Source organism: Mobula hypostoma, chromosome 30 (genome assembly GCF_963921235.1).
Source record: "Mobula hypostoma chromosome 30, sMobHyp1.1, whole genome shotgun sequence".
In the NCBI taxonomy this organism is placed as follows: Eukaryota; Metazoa; Chordata; class Chondrichthyes; order Myliobatiformes; family Myliobatidae; genus Mobula; species Mobula hypostoma.
In genome coordinates, this window is record NC_086126.1 from 21,483,554 (window position 1) to 21,498,371 (window position 14,818).

Consider the following 14,818-nt stretch of genomic DNA (forward strand, 5'->3'; position numbering starts at 1 on the left):
CAGAGTGGTGGCTGGGCATGCGTCTCTACCAAAGGAGATGTGAGGTGCTCCTTCCCTCCGCTGGCCTGCAGGTCACCCTGGGGCGAGGTGTAGCACCTGCTCAGCCCCCCGATCAGGCCATGGAGCAGGTGAATGGTCGTATGAGCAGCCGGTGCAGATCTGAGGACCTAACCTGGCCCCAACAGCTGTAAAGAAGACAAGGCAGTGGCTATATTTCATTAGGAGTTCGAGGAGATTTGACTTAGAAACATGGAAATCTACAGCACATTCAGCCCTTCGGCCCACTATGTTGTGCCAACCATGTAACCTACTGCAGAACTGCTGAGAATTTCCCTACCGCATAGCCCTCTATTTTTCTAAGCTCCATGTACCTGTCTGAGAGTCTTAAAAGACCCAATCGTATCCACCTCCACCACCTTTGTTGGCAGAGCACCCCACACACCCACCACTCTCTGTGTGAAAAACTTATCCCTGATATCCCCTCTCCCCGTATCTATTTCCAAGCACCTTAAAACTGTGCCCCCTCATGTTAGCCATTTCAGCCCTGGGAAAAAGCCTCTGACTATCCACACGATCAATGCTTCTCATCATTGTATACACCTCTATCAGGTCACCTCTCATCCTCCGTCGCTCCAAGGAGAAAAGGCCGAGTTCACTCAACCTATTCTCATAAGGCATCCTCCCCAATCCAGGCAACTTCCGTGTAAATCTCCTCTGCACCCTTTCCATAGTTTCCACATCCTTCCTGTAGTGAGGTGACCAGAACTGAGCACAGTACTCCAAGTAGGGTCTGACCATGGTCCTATATAACTGTAACATTACCTCACGGCTCCTGAACTCAATCCCACGATTGATGAATGCCAACAAACCATGCACCCTCTTAACAACACTGTCAACCTGTGTAGCAGCTTTAAGTGTCCTATGGACACGGACCCCAAGATCCCTCTGATCCTCCACACTGCCAAGAGTCTTACCATTAATGTTATATTCTGTCTTCAAATTTGACCAACCAAAATGAACCACCTCACACATTTCCGTGTTGAACTCCATCTGTCACTTCTCAGCCCAGTTCTGCATCCTATTGATGTCCTGTTGTAACCTCTGACCCCACCACACTATCCACAACACCCTCAACTTAAAACACCTGAAACACTCAAACTTCTACAGATGTACCATGGACAGCATTCTGACTGGCTGCATCACCCTCTGGTATGGGGGGTGGGGTTGGGGGGCCTACTGCACAAAATCGATGTAGTTTGCCGAAAATTGTAAAATTACTCAGCTCCATCTTGGGTACCTCCCTCCACAGTGTCCAAGACATCTTCAGGGGGTGGTAGCCTAGGAAGGTGGTGTGCATCATGAAGGACCCCCATCACCCACTTCTCATTGTTACCATCAGGGAGGAGGTACAAGAGCCTGAAGACACACACTCAACAATTCAGGAACAGATTCTTCCCCTCTGCCGTCAGATTTCTGAATGGACGGAGAACCCTCACTATTTGTTTTTCTGTTTTAGAACTATTATTTAAATGGGGAAAGAATTCCAGGTTCTGAGATGCAACGGGACTTGGGAGTCCTCGTACAGGATTCCCTTAAAGTTAACCTCCAGGTTGAGTCGGTGGTGAAGAAGGCGAATGCAATGTTGGCATTCATTTCTAGAGGAATAGAGTATAGGAGCAGGGATGTGATGTTGAGGCTCTATAAGGTGCTGGCAAGACCTCACTTGGAGTACTGTGGGCAGTTTTGGTCTCCTTATTTAAGAAAGGATGTGCTGACGTTGGAGAGGGAACAGAGAAGATTCACTAGAATGATTCCGGGAATGAGAGGGTTAACATATGAGGAACGTTTGTCCGCTCTTGGACTGTATTCCTTGGAGTTTAGAAGAATGAGGGGGGACCTCATAGAAACATTTCGAATGTTAAAAGGCATGGACAGAGTGGATGTGGCAAAGTTGTTTCCCATGATGGGGGAGTCTAGTACGAGAGGGCATGACTTAAGGATTGAAGGGCGCCCATTCAGAACAGAGATGTGAAGAAATTTTTTTCGGCAGAGGGTGGTGAATCTATGTAATTTGTTGCCACGGGTGGCAGTGGAGGCCAAGTCATTGGGTGTATTTAATGCAGAGATTGATAGGTATCTGAGTAGCCAGGGCATCAAAGGTTACGGTGAGAAGGCGGGGGAGTGGGACTAAATGGGAGAATGGATCAGCTCATGATAAAATGGCAAAGCAGACTCGAGGGGCCGAATGGCCGACTTCTGCTCCTTTATCTTATGGTCTTATGGTCTAACTACTTATTTTATCTTAACTATTTAATATACAAATACATACTTACTGTAATTCAGTTATTTTTCTATGTTATGATTTGCATTCTATTGCAGCTTCAAAGTTAGCAAATTTCACGATATATGCCGATGATATGAAACCTGATTCTAATTCTGACGTTTCCACCCGCGGGAGAGTCCCGGTTGCAGAAAGGAAAAAGAACAAGTGTTATGTTGTGGTTACAGCGAGGGCAGACAGAGCTCAAAGTCGGGCCCCACCCATGGGAGACGTTATACAGCAATGGGCACCAGAGTTCAGATATGAGCCCCACCCATGGGAGACCGGTTATACAGCACGGGGAATCAGAATTCAGAGCTTGGCCCCACCCATGGGATACCGGTTATACAGCAATGGGCAGACAGAGCTCAGAGCCGGGCCCCACCCATGGGAGACGTTATACAGCAATGGGCAGACAGAGCTCAGAGCCGGGCCCCACCCATGGGAGACGATATACAGCAATGGGCAGACAGAGCTCAGAGCCGGGCCCCACCCATGGGAGACGATATACAGCAATGGGCAGACCGAGCTCAGAGCCGGGCCCCACCCATGGGAGACGATATACAGCAATGGGCAGACAGTGCTCGCAGCCGGGCGCCACCCATGACTAGACATTATACAGCAATGGGGAGACAGAGCTCGCAGCCGGGCCCCACCCATGGGAGACGTTATACATCAATGGGCAGACAGAGCTCGCAGCCGGGCCCCACCCATGGGAGACGTTATACAGCAATGGGCAGACAGAGCTCGCAGCCGGGCCCCAACCATGGGAGACGTTATACAGCAATGGGCAGACAGAGCTCGCAGAGGATGTTTCCTATAGTGGGGCAGTATAGGACCAGAGGACACAGATAGAGTGGATGTGGAGAAGATATTTCCTGTAGTGGGAAAGTCTAGGACCAGAGGACACAGATAGAGTGGATGTGGAGAGGATGTTTCCTATAGTGGGGGAGTCTAGGACCAGAGGACACAGATACAGTGGATGTGGAGAGGATGTTTCCTATAGTGGGGGAGTCCAGGATCAGTGGACACACATAAAGTGAATGTGGAGAGGATGTTTCCTCTCGTTGGGTAGTCTAGGACCAGAGGATACACGCAGAGTGGAAGTGGAGAGGATGATTCCTATAGTGCGGGAGTCTAGGACTAGAGGACACAGATAGAGTGGATGTGGAGAGGATGTTTCCTATAGTGGGGGAGTCTAGGCTCAGAGGGCACAGGCAGAGTGGAACAGGAGGAGATGTTTCCTGTAGTGGGGGAGTCCAGGACCAGAGGACACAGATAGAGTGGACGTGGAGAGGATGTTTCCTGCAGTGGGGCAGTCTAGGACCAGAGGACACAGATAGAGTGGATGTGGAGAGGATGTTTCCTATAGTGGGGGAGTCTAGGACCAGAGGACACAGATACAGTGGATGTGGAGAGGATGTTTCCTATAGTGGGGGTGTCTAGGACCAGAGGACACAGATAGAGTGGATGTGGAGAGGATGCTTCCTATAGCAGGGGAGTCTAGGATCAAAGGACACAGACAGAGTGGATGTGGAGAGGATGTTTCCTGTAGTGGGGGAGTCAAGGACCAGAGGACACAGATGGAGTGGATGTGGAGAGGATGTTTCCTATAGTGGGGGAGTCCAGGACCAGAGGACACAGATAGAGTTAGTGTGCAGAGGATGTTTCCTATAGTGGGCGAGTCAACGACCAGAGGACACAGATAGAGTGGATGTGGGGAGGATGTTTCCTGTAGTGGGGGAGTCTGGGACCAGAGGACACAGATAGAGTGGATGTGGGGAGGATGTTTCCTGTAGTGGGGGAGTCTGGGATCAGAGGACACAGATAGAGTGGATGTGGAGAGGATGTTTCCTATAGTCGGGGAGTCTAGGATCAGAGGGCACAGATAGAGTGCATGTGGAGGGGATGTTTCCTGTAGTGGGTGAGTCTAGGACCAGAGGACACAGATAAAGTGGATGTGGAGAGGATGTTTCCTGCAGTGGGGGAGTCTAGGAACAGAGGACACAGATAGAGTGGATGTGGAGAGAATGTTTCCTATAGTCGGGGAGTCTAGGACGAGAGGACACAGATAGAGTTGATGTGGGGTGGATGTTTCCTGTAGTTGGGGAGTCTGGGATTAGAGTGCACAGATAGAGTTGATGTAGAGGGGATGCTTCCTATAATGGGGGATAGTCGGACCAGATGACACAGATGGAGTGGATATGTTAGGGATGTTTCCTATATTGAGGGAGTCTTGGACCAGAGGACACAGATAGAGAGTATGTGGATGTTTCCTATAGTGGGGGTGTCTAGGACCAGAGGACACACATAGAGTGGATGTGGAGAGGATGTTTCCTATAGTGCGGGAATCTAGGATCAGAGGGCACAGATGGAGTGAATATGGAGGGGATGTTTCCTGCAGAGGGGTGTTAAGGACCGGAGGACACAGATAAAGTGGATGTGGAGAGGATGTTTCCTATAATGGGGGACTCTAGGACAAGAGGACACAGATAGAGTAGATGTGAGGAGCACGTTTCATATAGTGGGGAGTCCAGAACCAGAGGACACAAATAGAGTGGTTGTGGAGAGGATGTTTCCTACAGTGGGGGAGTCTACGACCAGAGGACACAGATAGAGTGGATGTGGAGAGGAAGCTTCCTATAGTGGGGTAGTCTAGGATCAGAGAGCACAGGTAGAGTGAATGCAGAGGGAATGATTCCTGTAGTTGGGGAGTCAAGGATCAGAGGACACCGATAGAGTGGATGTGGAGAGGATGTTTCCTGTAGTGGGGGCGTCCAGGACCAGTGGACACAGATAGAGTGGATGTGCAGAGGATGTTTCCTATGGTGCGGGAGTCTAGGACCAGAAGACACAGATAGAGTGGATGTGTAGAGGATGTTTCCTATAGTGGGGGAGTCTAGGACCAGAGGACACAGATAGAGTGGATGTGGAGAGGATGTTTCCTGCAGTGGGGGAGTCTGGGATCAGAGGGCACAGATTGAGTGGATGTGGAGAGGATGTTTCCTATGGTGTGGGAGTCTGGGATCAGAGGACACAGATAGAGTGGGTGTGGAGAGGATGTTTCTTATAGTGGGGGAGGACACAGATAGAGTGGATGTGTGGAGGAGGTTTCCTATACTGGGGGAGTCTAGGACCAGAGGACACAGATAGAGTGGGTGTGGAGAGGATGTTTCTTATAGTGGGGGAGGACACAGATAGAGTGGATGTGGGGAGGATGTTCCCTGTAGTGGGAGAGTCTAGGACCAGTGGATACACACAGAGTGGATGTGGAGTGGATGTCTCCTATAATGGGGGAGACGAGAATCAGAGGACACAGATAGAGTGGATGTGGAGTGGATGTTTCCTGTTGTGGGGGAGTCTGGGATTAGAGTGCACAGATAGAGTTGATGTGGAGGTGATGTTTCCTATAATGGGGGATACTCAGACCAGATGACACAGATAGAGTTGATGTGGATGGGATGTTTCCTATAGTGGGGGAGTCTAGGACCAAATGACATAGATAGAGTGGATGTGGAGAGGAAGTTTCCTATAGCTGGGGAGTTTAGAACCAGAGGGCACTGATAGAGTGAATGTGGGGAGGATGTTTCCTATACAGGGGGATTCTAGGACTAGAGGACACAGATTGAATGGATGTGGACAGGATGTTTCCTATAGTGGGGGGATCGAGGATCAGAGGACACAGATAGAGTGGATGTGGAGAGGATGTTTCCTATAGTGGGGGAGTCTTGGACCAGAGGACACAGGTAGACTGGATGTGGAGAGGATGTTTCCTATAGTAGGGGAGTCTAGGATCAGAGGACACAGATAGAGTGGATGTGGGGAGGATGTTCCCTGTAGTGTGAGAGTCTAGGACCAGTGGATACACACAGAGTGGATGTGGAGTGGATGTTTCCTATAATGGGGGAGACGAGAATCAGAGGACACAGAGTGGATGTGGGGTGGATGTTTCCTGTTGTGGGGGAGTCTGGGATCAGAGTGCACAGATATAGTTGATGTGGAGGTGATGTTTCCTATAATGGGGGATACTCAGACCAGATGACACAGATAGAGTTGATGTTGATGGGATGTTTCCTATAGTGGGGGAGTCTAGGACCAAATGACATAGATAGAGTGGATGTGGAGAGGAAGTTTCCTATAGCTGGGGAGTTTAGGACCAGAGGGCACTGATAGAGTGGATGTGGGGAGGATGTTTCCTATACAGAGGGATTCTAGGACTAGAGGACACAGATTGAATGGATGTGGACAGGATGTTTCCTATAGTGGGGGGATCGAGGATCAGAGGACACAGATAGAGTGGATGTGGAGAGGATGTTTCCTATAGTGGGGGAGTCTTGGACCAGAGGACACAGGTAGAGTGGATGTGGAGAGGATGTTTCCTATAGTAGGGGAGTCTAGGATCAGAGGACACAGATAGAGTGGATGTGGAAAAGATGTTTCCTGTAGTGGGGGAGTCTAGGACCAGAGAATACACACAGAGTGGATGTGAACAGAATGTTTCCTCTAGTAGGGGAGTCTAGGACCAGAGAACACAGACACAGTGGATGTGGGGAGGATGTTTCCTGTAGTGGGGGAGTCTGGGATCAGAGTGCACAGATAGAGTGGATGTGGAGGGGATGTTTCCTATAGTGGGGGAGTCTATGACCAGAGGACACAGATAGAGTGGATGTGCAGACGATGTTTCCTATAGTGGGGGAGTCTAGGACCAGAGGACACAGATAGAGTGGATGTGGGGAGGATGTTTCCTGTAGTGGGGGAGTCTGGGATCTGAGTGCACAGATATAGTGGATGTGGAGGGGATGTTTCCCATAATGGGGGATACTCAGACCAGATGACACAGATACAGTGGATGTGGAGGGGATGTTTCCTAGAGTGGGGGAGTCGAGGACCAGAGGACAAAGATAGAGTGGAGGTGGGGTGGATGTTTCCTATAGTGGGGGAGTCTAGGACCAGAGGACACAGATAGAGTGGATGTGGAGAGGATGTTTGCTGCAGTGGGGGAGTCTAGGATCAGAGGGCACAGATGGAGTGAATGTAGAGGGGATGTTTCCTGCAGAGGGGTGTTATGGACCGGAGGACACAGATAAAGTGGATATGGAGAGGATGTTTCCTATAATGGGGGACTCTAGGACAAGAGGACACAGATAGAGTAGATGTGAGGAGCACGTTTCATATAGTGGGGAGTCCAGAACCAGAGGACACAGATAGAGTGGATGTGGAGAGGATGTTTAATATAGTGGGGGAGTCTAGGACCAGAGGACACAGATAGAGTGGATGTGGAGAGGAAGCTTCCTATAGTAGGGTAGTCTAGGATCAGAGAGCACAGATAGAGTGAATGCAGAGGGAATGTTTCCTGTAGTTGGGGAGTCAAAGATCAGAGGACACCGATAGAGTGGATGTGGAGAGGATGTTTCCTATAGTGGGGGAGTCTAGGACCAGAGGACACAGATAGAGTGGATGTGGGGAGGATGTTTCCTATAGTGGGGGAGTCTAGGACCAGAGGACACAGATAGAGTGGATGTGGAGGATGTTTCCTATAGTGGGAGAGTCCAGGACCAGAGGACACAGATAGAGTGGATGTGGAGAAGATGTTTCCTATAGTGGGGGAGTCTAGGACCAGAGGACACAGATAGAGTGGATGTGGAGGATGTTTCCTATAGTGGGGGAGTCCAGGACCAGAGGACACAGATAGAGTGGATGAGGAGAGGATGTTTCCTGCAGTGGGGGAGTCTGGGACAGAGGGCACAGATAGAGTGGATGTGGGGAGGATGTTTCCTGTAGTGGGGGAGTCTGGGATCAGAGGACACAGATAGAGTGGATGTGGAGAGGATGTTTCCTATAGTCGGGGAGTCTAGGATCAGAGGGCACAGATAGAGTGGATGTGGAGGGGATGTTTCCTGTAGTGGGTGAGTCTAGGACCAGAGGACACAGATAAAGTGGATGTGGAGAGGATGTTTCCTGTAGTGGGGGAGTCTAGGAACAGAGGACACAGATAGAGTGGATGTGGAGAGAATGTTTCCTATAGTCGGGGAGTCTAGGACGAGAGGACACAGATAGAGTTGATGTGGGGTGGATGCTTCCTGTAGTTGGGGAGTCTGGGATTAGAGTGCACAGATAGAGTTGATGTGGAGGGGATGCTTCCTATAATGGGGGATAGTCGGACCAGATGACACAGATGGAGTGGATATGTTGGGGATGTTTCCTATATTGAGGGAGTCTTGGACCAGAGGACACAGATAGAATGTATGTGGAGATGAAGTTTCCTGTAGTGGGGCAGTCTAGGACCAGAGGACACAGATAGAGAGTATGTGGATGTTTCCTATAGTGGGGGTGTCTAGGACCAGAGGACACAGATAGAGTGGATGTGGAGAGGATGTTTCCTATAGTGCGGGAATCTAGGATCAGAGGGCACAGATGGAGTGAATGTGGAGGGGATGTTTCCTGCAGAGGGGTGTTAAGGACCGGAGGACACAGATAAAGTGGATGTGGAGAGGATGTTTCCTATAATGTATGACTCTAGGACAAGAGGACACAGATAGAGTAGATGTGAGGAGCATGTTTCATATAGTGGGGAGTCCAGAACCAGAGGACACATATAGAGTGGTTGTGGAGAGGATGTTTCCTACAGTGGGGGAGTCTACGACCAGAGGACACAGATAGAGTGGATGTGGAGAGGAAGCTTCCTATAGTGGGGTAGTCTAGGATCAGAGAGCACAGATAGAGTGAATGCAGAGGGAATGTTTCCTGTAGTTGGGGAGTCAAGGATCAGAGGACACCGATAGAGTGGATGTGGAGAGGATGTTTCCTGTAGTGGGGGCGTCCAGGACCAGTGGACACAGATAGAGTGGATGTGCAGAGGATGTTTCCTATAGTGGGGGAGTCTAGGACCAGAGGACACAGACAGAGTGGATGTGGAGAGGATGTTTCCTGCAGTGGGGGAGTCTGGGATCAGAGGGCACAGATTGAGTGGATGTGGAGAGGATGTTTCCTATGGTGTGGGAGTCTGGGATCAGAGGACACAGATAGAGTGGGTGTGGAGAGGATGTTTCTTATAGTGGGGGAGGACACAGATAGAGTGGATGTGGGGAGGATGTTCCCTGTAGTGGGAGAGTCTAGGACCAGTGGATACACACAGAGTGGATGTGGAGTGGATGTCTCCTATAATGGGGGAGACGAGAATCAGAGGACACAGATAGAGTGGATGTGGAGAGGATGTTTCCTGTTGTGGGGGAGTCTGGGATTAGAGTGCACAGATAGAGTTGATGTGGAGGTGATGTTTCCTATAATGGGGGATACTCAGACCAGATGACACAGATAGAGTTGATGTGGATGGGATGTTTCCTATAGTGGGGGAGTCTAGGACCAAATGACATAGATAGAGTGGATGTGGAGAGGAAGTTTCCTATAGCTGGGGAGTTTAGGACCAGAGGGCACTGATAGAGTGAATGTGGGGAGGATGTTTCCTATACAGGGGGATTCTAGGACTAGAGGACACAGATTGAATGGATGTGGACAGGATGTTTCCTATAGTGGGGGGATCGAGGATCAGAGGACACAGATAGAGTGGATGTGGAGAGGATGTTTCCTATAGTGGGGGAGTCTTGGACCAGAGGACACAGTTAGACTGGATGTGGAGAGGATGTTTCCTATAGTAGGGGAGTCTAGGATCAGAGGACACAGATAGAGTGGATGTGGGGAGGATGTTCCCTGTAGTGTGAGAGTCTAGGACCAGTGGATACACACAGAGTGGATGTGGAGTGGATGTTTCCTATAATGGGGGAGACGAGAATCAGAGGACACAGAGTGGATGTGGGGTGGATGTTTCCTGTTGTGGGGGAGTCTGGGATCAGAGTGCACAGATATAGTTGATGTGGAGGTGATGTTTCCTATAATGGGGGATACTCAGACCAGATGACACAGATAGAGTTGATGTTGATGGGATGTTTCCTATAGTGGGGGAGTCTAGGACCAAATGACATAGATAGAGTGGATGTGGAGAGGAAGTTTCCTATAGCTGGGGAGTTTAGGACCAGAGGGCACTGATAGAGTGGATGTGGGGAGGATGTTTCCTATACAGAGGGATTCTAGGACTAGAGGACACAGATTGAATGGATGTGGACAGGATGTTTCCTATAGTGGGGGGATCGAGGATCAGAGGACACAGATAGAGTGGATGTGGAGAGGATGTTTCCTATAGTGGGGGAGTCTTGGACCAGAGGACACAGGTAGAGTGGATGTGGAGAGGATGTTTCCTATAGTAGGGGAGTCTAGGATCAGAGGACACAGATAGAGTGGATGTGGAAAAGATGTTTCCTGTAGTGGGGGAGTCTAGGACCAGAGAATACACACAGAGTGGATGTGAACAGAATGTTTCCTCTAGTAGGGGAGTCTAGGACCAGAGAACACAGACACAGTGGATGTGGGGAGGATGTTTCCTGTAGTGGGGGAGTCTGGGATCAGAGTGCACAGATAGAGTGGATGTGGAGGGGATGTTTCCTATAGTGGGGGAGTCTATGACCAGAGGACACAGATAGAGTGGATGTGCAGACGATGTTTCCTATAGTGGGGGAGTCTAGGACCAGAGGACACAGATAGAGTGGATGTGGGGAGGATGTTTCCTGTAGTGGGGGAGTCTGGGATCTGAGTGCACAGATATAGTGGATGTGGAGGGGATGTTTCCCATAATGGGGGATACTCAGACCAGATGACACAGATACAGTGGATGTGGAGGGGATGTTTCCTAGAGTGGGGGAGTCGAGGACCAGAGGACAAAGATAGAGTGGAGGTGGGGTGGATGTTTCCTATAGTGGGGGAGTCTAGGACCAGAGGACACAGATAGAGTGGATGTGGAGAGGATGTTTGCTGCAGTGGGGGAGTCTAGGATCAGAGGGCACAGATGGAGTGAATGTAGAGGGGATGTTTCCTGCAGAGGGGTGTTATGGACCGGAGGACACAGATAAAGTGGATGTGGAGAGGATGTTTCCTATAATGGGGGACTCTAGGACAAGAGGACACAGATAGAGTAGATGTGAGGAGCACGTTTCATATAGTGGGGAGTCCAGAACCAGAGGACACAGATAGAGTGGATGTGGAGAGGATGTTTAATATAGTGGGGGAGTCTAGGACCAGAGGACACAGATAGAGTGGATGTGGAGGTGATGTTTCCTATAATGGGGGATACTCAGACCAGATGACACAGATAGAGTTGATGTGGATGGGATGTTTCCTATAGTGGGGGAGTCTAGGACCAAATGACATAGATAGAGTGGATGTGGAGAGGAAGTTTCCTATAGCTGGGGAGTTTAGGACCAGAGGGCACTGATAGAGTGAATGTGGGGAGGATGTTTCCTATACAGGGGGATTCTAGGACTAGAGGACACAGATTGAATGGATGTGGACAGGATGTTTCCTATAGTGGGGGGATCGAGGATCAGAGGACACAGATAGAGTGGATGTGGAGAGGATGTTTCCTATAGTGGGGGAGTCTTGGACCAGAGGACACAGTTAGACTGGATGTGGAGAGGATGTTTCCTATAGTAGGGGAGTCTAGGATCAGAGGACACAGATAGAGTGGATGTGGGGAGGATGTTCCCTGTAGTGTGAGAGTCTAGGACCAGTGGATACACACAGAGTGGATGTGGAGTGGATGTTTCCTATAATGGGGGAGACGAGAATCAGAGGACACAGAGTGGATGTGGGGTGGATGTTTCCTGTTGTGGGGGAGTCTGGGATCAGAGTGCACAGATATAGTTGATGTGGAGGTGATGTTTCCTATAATGGGGGATACTCAGACCAGATGACACAGATAGAGTTGATGTTGATGGGATGTTTCCTATAGTGGGGGAGTCTAGGACCAAATGACATAGATAGAGTGGATGTGGAGAGGAAGTTTCCTATAGCTGGGGAGTTTAGGACCAGAGGGCACTGATAGAGTGGATGTGGGGAGGATGTTTCCTATACAGAGGGATTCTAGGACTAGAGGACACAGATTGAATGGATGTGGACAGGATGTTTCCTATAGTGGGGGGATCGAGGATCAGAGGACACAGATAGAGTGGATGTGGAGAGGATGTTTCCTATAGTGGGGGAGTCTTGGACCAGAGGACACAGGTAGAGTGGATGTGGAGAGGATGTTTCCTATAGTAGGGGAGTCTAGGATCAGAGGACACAGATAGAGTGGATGTGGAAAAGATGTTTCCTGTAGTGGGGGAGTCTAGGACCAGAGAATACACACAGAGTGGATGTGAACAGAATGTTTCCTCTAGTAGGGGAGTCTAGGACCAGAGAACACAGACACAGTGGATGTGGGGAGGATGTTTCCTGTAGTGGGGGAGTCTGGGATCAGAGTGCACAGATAGAGTGGATGTGGAGGGGATGTTTCCTATAGTGGGGGAGTCTATGACCAGAGGACACAGATAGAGTGGATGTGCAGACGATGTTTCCTATAGTGGGGGAGTCTAGGACCAGAGGACACAGATAGAGTGGATGTGGGGAGGATGTTTCCTGTAGTGGGGGAGTCTGGGATCTGAGTGCACAGATATAGTGGATGTGGAGGGGATGTTTCCCATAATGGGGGATACTCAGACCAGATGACACAGATACAGTGGATGTGGAGGGGATGTTTCCTAGAGTGGGGGAGTCGAGGACCAGAGGACAAAGATAGAGTGGAGGTGGGGTGGATGTTTCCTATAGTGGGGGAGTCTAGGACCAGAGGACACAGATAGAGTGGATGTGGAGAGGATGTTTGCTGCAGTGGGGGAGTCTAGGATCAGAGGGCACAGATGGAGTGAATGTAGAGGGGATGTTTCCTGCAGAGGGGTGTTATGGACCGGAGGACACAGATAAAGTGGATGTGGAGAGGATGTTTCCTATAATGGGGGACTCTAGGACAAGAGGACACAGATAGAGTAGATGTGAGGAGCACGTTTCATATAGTGGGGAGTCCAGAACCAGAGGACACAGATAGAGTGGATGTGGAGAGGATGTTTAATATAGTGGGGGAGTCTAGGACCAGAGGACACAGATAGAGTGGATGTGGAGAGGAAGCTTCCTATAGTAGGGTAGTCTAGGATCAGAGAGCACAGATAGAGTGAATGCAGAGGGAATGTTTCCTGTAGTTGGGGAGTCAAAGATCAGAGGACACCGATAGAGTGGATGTGGAGAGGATGTTTCCTATAGTGGGGGAGTCTAGGACCAGAGGACACAGATAGAGTGGATGTGGGGAGGATGTTTCCTATAGTGGGGGAATCTAGGACCAGAGGACACAGATAGAGTGGATGTGGAGGATGTTTCCTATAGTGGGAGAGTCCAGGACCAGAGGAGACAGATAGAGTGGATGTGGAGAGGATGTTTCCTATAGTGGGGGAGTCTAGGACCAGAGGACACAGATAGAGTGGATGTGGAGGATGTTTCCTATAGTGGGGGAGTCCAGGACCAGAGGACACAGATAGAGTGGATGAGGAGAGGATGTTTCCTGCAGTGGGGGAGTCTGGGACAGAGGGCACAGATAGAGTGGATGTGGGGAGGATGTTTCCTGTAGTGGGGGAGTCTGGGATCAGAGGACACAGATAGAGTGGATGTGGAGAGGATGTTTCCTATAGTCGGGGAGTCTAGGATCAGAGGGCACAGATAGAGTGGATGTGGAGGGGATGTTTCCTGTAGTGGGTGAGTCTAGGACCAGAGGACACAGATAAAGTGGATGTGGAGAGGATGTTTCCTGTAGTGGGGGAGTCTAGGAACAGAGGACACAGATAGAGTGGATGTGGAGAGAATGTTTCCTATAGTCGGGGAGTCTAGGACGAGAGGACACAGATAGAGTTGATGTGGGGTGGATGCTTCCTGTAGTTGGGGAGTCTGGGATTAGAGTGCACAGATAGAGTTGATGTGGAGGGGATGCTTCCTATAATGGGGGATAGTCGGACCAGATGACACAGATGGAGTGGATATGTTGGGGATGTTTCCTATATTGAGGGAGTCTTGGACCAGAGGACACAGATAGAATGTATGTGGAGATGAAGTTTCCTGTAGTGGGGCAGTCTAGGACCAGAGGACACAGATAGAGAGTATGTGGATGTTTCCTATAGTGGGGGTGTCTAGGACCAGAGGACACAGATAGAGTGGATGTGGAGAGGATGTTTCCTATAGTGCGGGAATCTAGGATCAGAGGGCACAGATGGAGTGAATGTGGAGGGGATGTTTCCTGCAGAGGGGTGTTAAGGACCGGAGGACACAGATAAAGTGGATGTGGAGAGGATGTTTCCTATAATGTATGACTCTAGGACAAGAGGACACAGATAGAGTAGATGTGAGGAGCACGTTTCATATAGTGGGGAGTCCAGAACCAGAGGACACATATAGAGTGGTTGTGGAGAGGATGTTTCCTACAGTGGGGGAGTCTACGACCAGAGGACACAGATAGAGTGGATGTGGAGAGGAAGCTTCCTATAGTGGGGTAGTCTAGGATCAGAGAGCACAGATAGAGTGAATGCAGAGGGAATG